Source organism: Crassostrea angulata, chromosome 5 (assembly GCF_025612915.1).
Source record: "Crassostrea angulata isolate pt1a10 chromosome 5, ASM2561291v2, whole genome shotgun sequence".
In the NCBI taxonomy this organism is placed as follows: Eukaryota; Metazoa; Mollusca; class Bivalvia; order Ostreida; family Ostreidae; genus Magallana; species Magallana angulata.
Window position 1 is genome coordinate 5,051,454 of NC_069115.1, and position 13,169 is coordinate 5,064,622.

Consider the following 13,169-nt stretch of genomic DNA (forward strand, 5'->3'; position numbering starts at 1 on the left):
TGTTATATCCCATAAAAACATATTTAATGGCCCTGATCCCTTTGTTATATCAATGACTCAAAACTGCATACAAAATGAAACAGCTGTTTCTATTTCAGAAATAACAATTATATACTCTGGTTACGAAGAACATTGTCATTTGTGTAATTTTCCTTTCTGTATTTTGAATTCCACTTATTAGAATTTACGTTGCCAAAACAAAAGATCAATGTTAACAAAGCAACAAATGATTCTACATCATATTAAAATTGAATTGTATTCAATTTATCCATCAATAGTTACAATTCTTCTGTTAACATACCGTATCAAATTTGTGAAGTTTGATAAACTAACCCAGTTAACTTTTTAGAATTAATACGTTTGTAAATACATTAACAATATCAATCGTCTATACTTTTTGTTGATTGTTTTTAAAGAAATCCTAAATGTCTTAAATACATATAAACAATTTTACTTGGTGAAAAACGGATGTCCTGAATAATTACTACTTAGACTGATAATTATAATTTATTATTATTTCTAAAAACAATTAAGAATATATTGTGTTTTGAAAAAATATAAATTTGGTTACAACCAAAGCATGACATTTGTTTGAATATTACAAAATTAAATTCATTTTTTCCGATTTCAAGTTTTCTCTGAATATTCAAGTGCTTAAATATTTGTCAAGAGAAGTAGTATATTTAAACAAGGCCTAAAATAACGTTAAATTGTTTCCCCAAAATCAAAAATAAATTGTTTGTTTAGAATATATTTCAAATATATCGTTTCTTTTAACTAGTATCAATAACTAATGTCAATAAAATGGATCTATAGATAAAAAGACAAATTGCAAGCGATATTTAGGGTGCTAGATATACACAATCTTACAGTATATTTTTACTTACATAAACGAATCACGTTTATTTCTTTCAACAGCCAGTCGGGAAGTGAGCGAGAGCGATTTTATTGCTTGTGCTTTTATTATTGACAAGTTAGGTATCCAGGAAACTTATTGCAACGGTAAAATAAAGTATAATTAATATTCCTCATTGGTTTACAATTTGAAATGAAGGTCTTTTCACCAGTTTTCTGTACTATTAAATTCCATGAAAGCAGAAATTTTAACAATTCTTTGTACATATTTATTTCTCAGGTTTGCATTCCTAAATACAATTTTAACTACTTGAAATCATAAAGATTCCTTGTGGTTTTTCTTCGGGAAATCTTGAAATCGGAACGCAGATGTTTACGTGACGTTTTAGATTCTATTACGTTTTTTGATCTCGGTAAATACAAGGAGTATGGACCTTTCCGCATTGCTTACAAAAACTGGAACTTAATGGCTTCATCGAATTTCTGTATTAAGTAAAACAATGAGAACTAGACTCTTGTTGCTTTAGCAGCAAAAAGGTCTTCCGCTCTCATATAAATGTATTATTCTGTAAAAATAAACCTCCTTTCAAATAGAAAATATAATGGATAAAGTATTTACTTTGAGGTAAACTTCTAGAACTAACTTCCATGTCAAATAACGAAATTAAAAAAAAAAAACTACTTCCTGTGACGACAGGAAGTTACGCCGATTCAAGGAAAACATGTTTAACATATTTATATGCTAAAGTTAAAAATCCCACAAAGTTTAGTTGTTAAAGTCTACACCGTTGTTGAGATCTTGTAGAAACAAGGTTTATTATCTCAAGATAGGAAACGGGCGAACGGAATTACTCTGTGAAAATTAAAGTTAGTATATATTATACATTTGTCTCTCATACATTACTGTTTATCAGGCTTACTAAAACAGTGTCAGAAAAACAGTTAAACTTATAAACAATCTTATTTATTTGAACCCTTCGGTGCAGACCGGAAGTGACGGTCGACAACATTAAATAGAGCACATCTTCTATAAAATGTTTATCATTTATGTAAAGTGTTTTGATCACTTACAATTGCTGAAATAAAAGCTACTGGAGAAATCTCAATGGAAGTAGATCTTTTTGTTAATTTAACAACGCATATATGATTTATGTAATGATTTATAAAGTTATAATCAATCTTTGTAAAACATTTTTAATATGTAAAAAAAAATTGAAGTGCTTCCGGTGACGACTGAAAGTTACGTCGAACAAAACAAAATAGTGTAAATATTTACATAAATAGGGCTATCATCCTACAAAGTTTGATTGTTAAAGTCATTACCGTTTTTTGAGATCTTAAGCACTACTAAGTCATAAACATTCCCACTTTTTTACTGATGAACTTATACATTTACTGACAAAGTACTGACATTACTGATAAACTTAGAAAAGTACTGACGTTTTTATTGACCGTACTGAGAAACTTAGAGAAGTACTGACACTTTTTACTGACATGTTTTTCAATATAATAAAGAATTAACTGTTTAAGCTTGATGCTAACATTTTCTATGTATGAAAATGTCAATTTTATCAGTAAGTTTATAAGTGAAGAAGAAATTGCGCATTGTTTTTTTTTTTAAGAAATTGACGGATTTCATAATATTTATGTTGTTAGCATGTCATTGAGTTTTGATAATTATATAGAAACGAAAAATCAGTAAAAAGAAAAAAAATTCACTCGAGCTAAACATCAATAAACTTGATCACCCATAACAACATCTGGTTATTGTCATAAGCATTCAATCTACTCGTAATACCCATGCGTAAATTTAGCGGGGGCAGGGATATCTGGACCCCCCCCCACCTTTGCACCCTCTATGGAAAAGTCTAATTTATCAAATTTGCTTAAATATAGTTCCCCCCCGGGAAAGGATATTGAGGTCCGCGCATTTTACATAGTAAATTAATGCGCTGTGTTTCCATCTATTTATGATATATACATATATTTAAGACCGTGTTCTGTAATTTGTAATATAACAAAAAGGAGAGGACGAGTGCGGGAAATCTACAATGGCGTGTGCCATGTAACCTGACTGCGCATAATGCAAATCATGATTAGCACGTGCAGATAATCACGCACCGATCAAAATGATCACTTATATTCTGACTGTTTTGTCTGCAATGTCCGTTGATTCTATCTAGTAAGAAGTTGATTAGTTAATATCTAAATCATGTAAATCGCAATCGATGATAGCCATTCTTTTTTTCCTTATAAATTAAGAGAGAGAGAGAGAGAGAGAGAGAGAGAGAGAGAGAGAGAGAGAGAGAGAGAGAGAAAGAGAGAGAGAGAGGGTTGATTATTTTTTATTTGGAAATAGGCATTAGTATGGTCCTTTGATACTTTTAACTTTTATCAGTGTGCATTGTCCAGTTTAGTAATTCATATGCATTATTGTATAGAATTGTCCTCATACATATAAATCAATGTTACAGTTCATAAATGACTTAATGCATGTTTAATAATGCCGGTGTAACGACGAATATTGACCCGGGTTGAAGGTTGACCGAAATAATTTTTCAACGTTGAATATTGACCCGGCGCGTCATTTTTCAACGTTGAAAATTGAGACCACAATTGTGAAATTTATACCCGGGGTCATTTTTCAACGGTTTGAGAAAGATTTTTTCTAAACTATGATGACCTCGACACGTTGAAAATTGATCCTGTTGAGAATTGACCCCAACCTTAAAGTTTTATCTGAACTAGAACTTACTCTACACGGTCTAAAAATACGATCATGCACATATTTGAAAGTTTCAGTTTTAAAGCTTTCATACTGTCCGATACATATGCGGGTGTGACTGATCTCTTTTCATTTGATATGTCCGATTTATCATTTAATTTTGAGATTGAAAATATGATATCCATTTATTATTACAATATTATGTTAATAAAGCTATGAAGATGACCGTTTGCCTCGCAATGGAACAGGAGAGTCGGGCTAGAATACTGTTTGACATAGAACTGATTTTCATTCCCCCGTGTGACATAATTTAAAGTTTAAACTTGTCATAATCTCTGATACATGTAAATATGTCTAACAAGTATATTGCCTGTTGTCGTTTCTTTTCAGGCAATTCAACCGAGCTCTATTTGACAGGCACATGAGTGACGTTGTATATTTTTCTAATAATTGAAAGGTACCTGTGCGTTGGTTTGGTCCCAAAGAACTAGGTACAGTTTCAGTCATATTTTGCCCTGTTTTAGAGTGATTTTTTAAAATATTACAGGAAATTAAAATGTAATGTTTATTTACACAAGTCTACCCATAAATTAAGAATCTATTTATAGTTACCTGATAAGACCTTTATAAGGTTAATCGTGACATCACAAACAGTGCATTTTCCTGTAATTTTAATAGAAATGAGCAGAAAACACCAGCTCCTTAGTAGTTTTTTGAATAGAAAAGTATTTCCGCAGCTGTCGCCCACAATGAAACTCACATAACTTCAAAAAAAACTTTATCATGTGATATCACATAAAATATCTAAATTTCGTCGTGGGCGACGGCTGCGGACACATTTTCCTCTTCCAAAAGCTATGAGAAAATGTGCCATTTTTCCTCATTTTTTACCAAATCTTACAAATATGCCGAAATGTTGAAGTCATAATTATTTTTTGAAACAAGATGAAAGTGTATTACTTGGTACTTTATATACACACAAGTTCAAGATGGCATATGTGTATTTTTACGAGATTTATATGATTTAAACAACTTTTGAATTTTAGGACAACTATTAAAGGAAACTGTACCTTCTTCTTAATCGAGATTAAATTTTTTGAAAGTTTTAACTTAGTTTCGATGCAATATACATAAATTACATTTAAAAGTCATTTAATGATCAAGTTTACTTTGTTCAATAAAATTGGAGCCAATAGCTAATTGGGAAAATATTGATGTTTTTAAATGGAAATATGTTCGGTAACCAGACCCTAATACAAGCCAGGAAAACCCCTGAGAACATTTGATTAATTCAGACACTGGTCATCTAGCGGATCTAATATCTAATTTTAATTAGATTGTCTAGAAGAACATGATACATGCGATAAGCATGATGTGTTTGATGGTTACATTACATGTAATTTTGACTGCTGTGTATAAATGTCTTGCATAAACATCAACAAAAAGTTCATGATTTTTTTCTTCTGAATTTACAAACCAAGAATCCAACAGACTACTTACACTGTATAAACATGTAAACGGATGCTTAAAAAGAGTGTTCCGTGCAAAAAGTACATCGAAAAATCTTCACAATAAAGAGAGAATTTGTTTTAGCAAAAGTGTTAAAAAACCACATGATTCATAAGCAATTTTACCTAATGTAATGACTACCTAGTACCTTTATCGTATTTTCAGTATTTTGTAAAAAAAAAAAAAAAAAAAAAAAAAAAAATGGTCCATTATTTACACAGCATGTAATTTTGATATAAAATTTACATTTGATTTACATATTTCTCTTTCATTAGTAAAACTAGGACTGTGACCTCAAGGAAAATAAAGCCCATTCAACTGGAGTATGTCGAATTGTGGATGTCCAATAATCCAGAACTGACAGTTCAGTGTACATGTATCTTACAGAAACTTGAAAACAGTGCGGTGTTCAAGTTTCCGAGGAATATGTGCTCTGAGACGACGTCTGAAATGGTCAGCCGAACATATGAAATATGGACAGCTCAATTCCCACAAGAATGAAAGGCTAAGGCGTGATTGGTGTTTTCAACAGCTGATAAACAAGGACACGAATCCAAACGTTGTTTATGTGGACGAATCAACAGTGGAAATGTGTTCCTCTGGACGTTTTTTTTTTTCATCAACATGGCTCAAACCTAGATCGTCTGCCTGCAAACCCAACCATTCTTACAAGGTAAATGTGTGGGGAGGAATTTCCTATAGACGACTGACAGACATTTGTGTTTTCCCAGGAATTACGGACTCTAAAATTTACCAAGCAATTCTTGAGGACAACCTTCTTCCATTTACATCTGTGAAGTTCCCAGATGGATTTAGACTCTACCAGGTATGCAAATTAGTTTGAATTGATTTTTTTAAGCATTTAAGGTGGTATGGAACACTTTCATGTTGTAAAGTACTAGTTATTGAAATAAAAAATTATAAGTATAATTTTATAAAATATATCTTTCCAAAAATTGTTATTTGTAACAGTGAATGCAATGGGTTAGAGTGTTCACTAACGAGTTCTGTAAGTCACGAGTTCGAATCCCACTGGGGCTATATATCTATAATGTTTACCGTTTCAAAAAAAAATTGTAAAATTTGAAATTCTAAACAGGTGGGTGTATTTTGATTATATATGTACTTTTATTCAGTTAAATATCAGTTAAATATCGACGGATGTTCCAAACCACCTTAATAGTCATAGTCATATTGTCCTGCATTTGTTTTATTTTAATATGAAATTGGAAAAAGTTTTGAAAAATTGCTAATCGAGGGGGAACCATGAAATATGACATGGGTATTCATCTCCCCAAAACCACTTTGAATTTCATAATATCTTTTGTATCCTTATCCCCAAGCTTTTTGGTATTAAACATGGCGGGAAGGGGGAGGGTTACTAGGCGCATAGCTAGGCGTACGCAAGTGCTTCCGTATCATTTTTACAAAAAAATAATAAATAACACTTTAATAATGCTGATTAATGAAATCTTTCTTTTGCGAATAAAAATTAAAATAAGCTGCTGGTATCTCAGAATTTGCTGAGAAATAGCACAGACGACTTGCCTTTCTTTTTCATTAAAATAAAAAATTGCTCTTCTGATATTTTCTATTATTATATGCATACAATTCCATAACCTGAGTGACAGGTTGACAATAATTATTATAATAAATTGATTATTGAGATCGAAATAGCGGAATCTTATCGTTTAGATTTAATTATCTTTTGTATCATAAGAGTATTTTGAAGACAAAATTGTTATTGACCATTAGGAGAGAGGCACAAGACTTATTAGATATAAATTAAAGCAATATGAGGTGTATTTTTAAAAAAAATTATTTTGGTGCAAAAACCTTCTAGTACAATAAGTATGCATGTAACTTAAACTTTTATGATAAATAAGATTTGAAAACATCCTTATTTTTGACAAAAGAAAGACTTCTCTTCTAAGAAATATATAGCTGATCAATTTTCGTACAGGACGATGATTAGGGCCCCGCAAGGATTTACAGGTGCCCTATAATAATCACTCTGTCTGTCCGTCCGTCTGTCTGTCCGTCTGTCACTCTTCCGTCCACAAATTTTCTGTTTTTTTCTAATAACGTTTTTTATGGTTGCCCAATCAAGTTCAAATTTGGTATAGTAGTTTAGTAGGCAGAAATACATATTTTAATGCTACGTTTGGTTCTCTATGTCTTCTGGTTTGGAGCATGGGTGGTGGGGTAGATTCTTTAACTATGCATAAGAATGAACGGGCAAAGAGAGATAACTGCTGAGAATGTTACCATTGTATACTTGGAAGGCTGTGCAATATTTGTCCTTTGGAATTAATTAACCTTCCACAGGAAGAAAATTCTAAGCTTTATCTTTATCTGTCACATTGAGATTAATAACTGCACTGCCTTTGTCTGCAAATGAACTTTGTTTTGAAGTTAAGGTCAATTTTGAATGATGTGTAGTATTGAGTACATTCTTTGAAATATGGATTTAAAATATAATATTCATACTTTATTTTGGTTAGAATACCGTACACAATTATTTATGATAATTTTATTGAATTCTAAAATCAAGATATATATTAAGATATCCTATTTCACTATTTTATTTTTTAATTATTTATTTTATTTTTTTTCTGCTTTAACGCTGTTAATTTTAACAGGTAATCAGATAATAACCCAATTCTGTCATTTCTGAAAAAAAAAATCTTATTGTAAATTTAGTAGAAAAGGATGAGAGAGCAGAACAATTAATCCCCTGGGAATTTAGAGGCTTATCTCTATCTGTCATATGAAGATTAACGAACACTTTTGTCTGCAACTGATGTTTGTTTTGAAGTTGAGGTCAACCCTGGGTGATACAATGTATTTGCATTCACTGAAGGCTTGCATTTTATAAAACACCTGTTTAAATCTTTTTTAAATACACATTTAATTTAGTTTTTTTTTTTATAAGACATGTGGTTATCCCTGTTTTATGCCGATACAAGGTTACTATTTAGAGTTTTTGGACATTTAGGAATTATCTTGAAATTTTAAAAATACAGTTGTTACTTATAATTTACATATTTTTTACCACCCTATATATATTGCAGTTCTTTACATCTTATGTCGGGCATTTATTTTTCATCATTGTAAATATAAAGAGGGTGAAATTCAAAGCTTTTTTCACTTCTCTATATTAATTGTCATAAGGGGGCCCTTGCTGACTGGTCAGTTTTCTAGTTCAATTTTGCTCCAAGGCTTCTTGACGGCTTTTCCCGCAAAAATATGGCTTATAGAAATTAAAAAACCCTGACATTTTTGTCATTTTAGTAGAAAAAACATTTGTGTAAAAAAAAAACAAATTCAACACGAAAATTGGAGGTCATATTGCTTTGAATTAATTTCATTATAAATGAGACACTACTTTTTTCTTTCTTATCGTTAATTTTATGATGATGAAGAAATTAGTATTTTACACGTTAAAAACTGGGGTTATTTTGATAAAACTCTTTTTTCTTGATACTCAAAATTAAGAGTCTGAAATGCTGAAAACACGCCAGCTTCCTGGGGCTTCGCCCACTGGGCCCCCAACCAGGGCTTTGCTCTGTAACCATTGGAGGAGGGGCTCAAGGCGGCCACCAAAACCCGCTGCATTATTTTGCTTCCACAATAAGCAGGCCTTAGGTACGCTCCTGGTGACATTGTTTTACATTTTCCCTATTAATTTCTAGCAGAAACAAAACACATCTGGTTTATGTAGCTTCATTTAGTGGTATACATTATTTTATAAGCATACATCGTGTATATTAACAATTCATGTAAGCAAATATCATAATGAAATATAGCTGAAGATATAGTCATCTTTAGTCTGCTTTAATGGAAAGTTAGAGAGAGAGAGAGAGAGAGAGAGAGAGAGAGAGAGAGAGAGAGAGAGAGAGAGAGAGAGAGAAAGAGAGAGAGAGAGAGGGTTGATTATTTTTTATTTGGAAATAGGCATTAGTATGGTCCTTTGATACTTTTAACTTTTATCAGTGTGCATTGTCCAGTTTAGTAATTCATATGCATTATTGTATAGAATTGTCCTCATACATATAAATCAATGTTACAGTTCATAAATGACTTAATGCATGTTTAATAATGCCGGTGTAACGACGAATATTGACCCGGGTTGAAGGTTGACCGAAATAATTTTTCAACGTTGAATATTGACCCGGCGCGTCATTTTTCAACGTTGAAAATTGAGACCACAATTGTGAAATTTATACCCGGGGTCATTTTTCAACGGTTTGAGAAAGATTTTTTCTAAACTATGATGACCTCGACACGTTGAAAATTGATCCTGTTGAGAATTGACCCCAGCCTTAAAGTTTTATCTGAACTAGAACTTACTCTACACGGTCTAAAAATACGATCATGCACATATTTGAAAGTTTCAGTTTTAAAGCTTTCATACTGTCCGATACATATGCGGGTGTGACTGATCTCTTTTCATTTGAAATGTCCGATTTATCATTTAATTTTGAGATTGAAAATATGATATCCATTTATTATTACAATATTATGTTAATAAAGCTATGAAGATGACCGTTTGCCTCGCAATGGAACAGGAGAGTCGGGCTAGAATACTGTTTGACATAGAACTGATTTTCATTCCCCCGTGTGACATAATTTAAAGTTTAAACTTGTCATAATCTCTGATACATGTAAATATGTCTAACAAGTATATTGCCTGTTGTCGTTTCTTTTCAGGCAATTCAACCGAGCTCTATTTGACAGGCACATGAGTGACGTTGTATATTTTTCTAATAATTGAAAGGTACCTGTGCGTTGGTTTGGTCCCAAAGAACTAGGTACAGTTTCAGTCATATTTTGCCCTGTTTTAGAGTGATTTTTTAAAATATTACAGGAAATTAAAATGTAATGTTTATTTACACAAGTCTACCCATAAATTAAGAATCTATTTATAGTTACCTGATTAGACCTTTATAAGGTTAATCGTGACATCACAAACAGTGCATTTTCCTGTAATTTTAATAGAAATGAGCAGAAAACACCAGCTCCTTAGTAGTTTTTTGAATAGAAAAGTATTTCCGCAGCTGTCGCCCACAATGAAACTCACATAACTTCAAAAAAAACTTTATCATGTGATATCACATAAAATATCTAAATTTCGTCGTGGGCGACGGCTGCGGACACATTTTCCTCTTCCAAAAGCTATGAGAAAATGTGCCATTTTTCCTCATTTTTTACCAAATCTTACAAATATGCCGAAATGTTGAAGTCATAATTATTTTTTGAAACAAGATGAAAGTGTATTACTTGGTACTTTATATACACACAAGTTCAAGATGGCATATGTGTATTTTTACGAGATTTATATGATTTAAACAACTTTTGAATTTTAGGACAACTATTAAAGGAAACTGTACCTTCTTCTTAATCGAGATTAAATTTTTTGAAAGTTTTAACTTAGTTTCGATGCAATATACATAAATTACATTTAAAAGTCATTTAATGATCAAGTTTACTTTGTTCAATAAAATTGGAGCCAATAGCTAATTGGGAAAATATTGATGTTTTTAAATGGAAATATGTTCGGTAACCAGACCCTAATACAAGCCAGGAAAACCCCTGAGAACATTTGATTAATTCAGACACTGGTCATCTAGCGGATCTAATATCTAATTTTAATTAGATTGTCTAGAAGAACATGATACATGCGATAAGCATGATGTGTTTGATGGTTACATTACATGTAATTTTGACTGCTGTGTATAAATGTCTTGCATAAACATCAACAAAAAGTTCATGATTTTTTTCTTCTGAATTTACAAACCAAGAATCCAACAGACTACTTACACTGTATAAACATGTAAACGGATGCTTAAAAAGAGTGTTCCGTGCAAAAAGTACATCGAAAAATCTTCACAATAAAGAGAGAATTTGTTTTAGCAAAAGTGTTAAAAAACCACATGATTCATAAGCAATTTTACCTAATGTAATGACTACCTAGTACCTTTATCGTATTTTCAGTATTTTGTAAAAAAAAAAAAAAAAAAAAAAATGGTCCATTATTTACACAGCATGTAATTTTGATATAAAATTTACATTTGATTTACATATTTCTCTTTCATTAGTAAAACTAGGACTGTGACCTCAAGGAAAATAAAGCCCATTCAACTGGAGTAAGTCGAATTGTGGATGTCCAATAATCCAGAACTGACAGTTCAGTGTACATGTATCTTACAGAAACTTGAAAACAGTGCGGTGTTCAAGTTTCCGAGGAATATGTGCTCTGAGACGACGTCTGAATTGGTCAGCCGAACATATGAAATATGGACAGCTCAATTCCCACAAGAATGAAAGGCTAAGGCGTGATTGGTGTTTTCAACAGCTGATAAACAAGGACACGAATCCAAACGTTGTTTATGTGGACGAATCAACAGTGGAAATGTGTTCCTCTGGACGTTTTTTTTTTTCATCAACATGGCTCAAACCTAGATCGTCTGCCTGCAAACCCAACCATTCTTACAAGGTAAATGTGTGGGGAGGAATTTCCTATAGACGACTGACAGACTTTTGTGTTTTCCCAGGAATTACGGACTCTAAAATTTACCAAGCAATTCTTGAGGACAACCTTCTTCCATTTACATCTGTGAAGTTCCCAGATGGATTTAGACTCTACCAGGTATGCAAATTAGTTTGAATTGATTTTTTTAAGCATTTAAGGTGGTATGGAACACTTTCATGTTGTAAAGTACTAGTTATTGAAATAAAAAAATATAAGTATAATTTTATAAAATATATCTTTCCAAAAATTGTTATTTGTAACAGTGAATGCAATGGGTTAGAGTGTTCACTAACGAGTTCTGTAAGTCACGAGTTCGAATCCCACTTGGGCTATATATCTATAATGTTTACCGTTTCAAAAAAAAATTGTAAAATTTGAAATTCTAAACAGGTGGGTGTATTTTGATTATATATGTACTTTTATTCAGTTAAATATCAGTTAAATATCGACGGATGTTCCAAACCACCTTAATAGTCATAGTCATATTGTCCTGCATTTGTTTTATTTTAATATGAAATTGGAAAAAGTTTTGAAAAATTGCTAATCGAGGGGGAACCATGAAATATGACATGGGTATTCATCTCCCCAAAACCACTTTGAATTTCATAATATCTTTTGTATCCTTATCCCCAAGCTTTTTGGTATTAAACATGGCGGGAAGGGGGAGGGTTACTAGGCGCATAGCTAGGCGTACGCAAGTGCTTCCGTATCATTTTTACAAAAAAATAATAAATAACACTTTAATAATGCTGATTAATGAAATCTTTCTTTTGCGAATAAAAATTAAAATAAGCTGCTGGTATCTCAGAATTTGCTGAGAAATAGCACAGACGACTTGCCTTTCTTTTTCATTAAAATAAAAAATTGCTCTTCTGATATTTTCTATTATTATATGCATACAATTCCATAACCTGAGTGACAGGTTGACAATAATTATTATAATAAATTGATTATTGAGATCGAAATAGCGGAATCTTATCGTTTAAATTTAATTATCTTTTGTATCATAAGAGTATTTTGAAGACAAAATTGTTATTGACCATTAGGAGAGAGGCACAAGACTTATTAGATATAAATTAAAGCAATATGAGGTGTATTTTTAAAAAAAATTATTTTGGTGCAAAAACCTTCTAGTACAATAAGTATGCATGTAACTTAAACTTTTATGATAAATATGATTTGAAAACATCCTTATTTTTGACAAAAGAAAGACTTCTCTTCTAAGAAATATATAGCTGATCAATTTTCGTACTGGACGATGATTAGGGCCCCGCAAGGATTTACAGGTGCCCTAAAATAATCACTCTGTCTGTCCGTCCGTCTGTCTGTCCGTCTGTCACTCTTCCGTCCACAAATTTTCTGTTTTTTTCTAATAACGTTTTTTATGGTTGCCCAATCAAGTTCAAATTTGGTATAGTAGTTTAGTAGGCAGAAATACATATTTTAATGCTACGTTTGGTTCTCTATGTCTTCTGGTTTGGAGCATGGGTGGTGGGGTAGATTCTTTAACTATGCATAAGAATGAACGGGCAAAGAGAGATAACT

The 13,169-nt window shown here is 31.8% G+C and overlaps 1 protein-coding gene across 1 annotated transcript in view; it reads left to right on the plus strand.

The window, feature by feature from the left end:
• Window positions 1-13,169, plus strand: part of LOC128184116 (tumor susceptibility gene 101 protein-like) — an 80,616-nt gene that overhangs the window by 31,599 nt on the left and 35,848 nt on the right. The window lies entirely within an intron of this gene.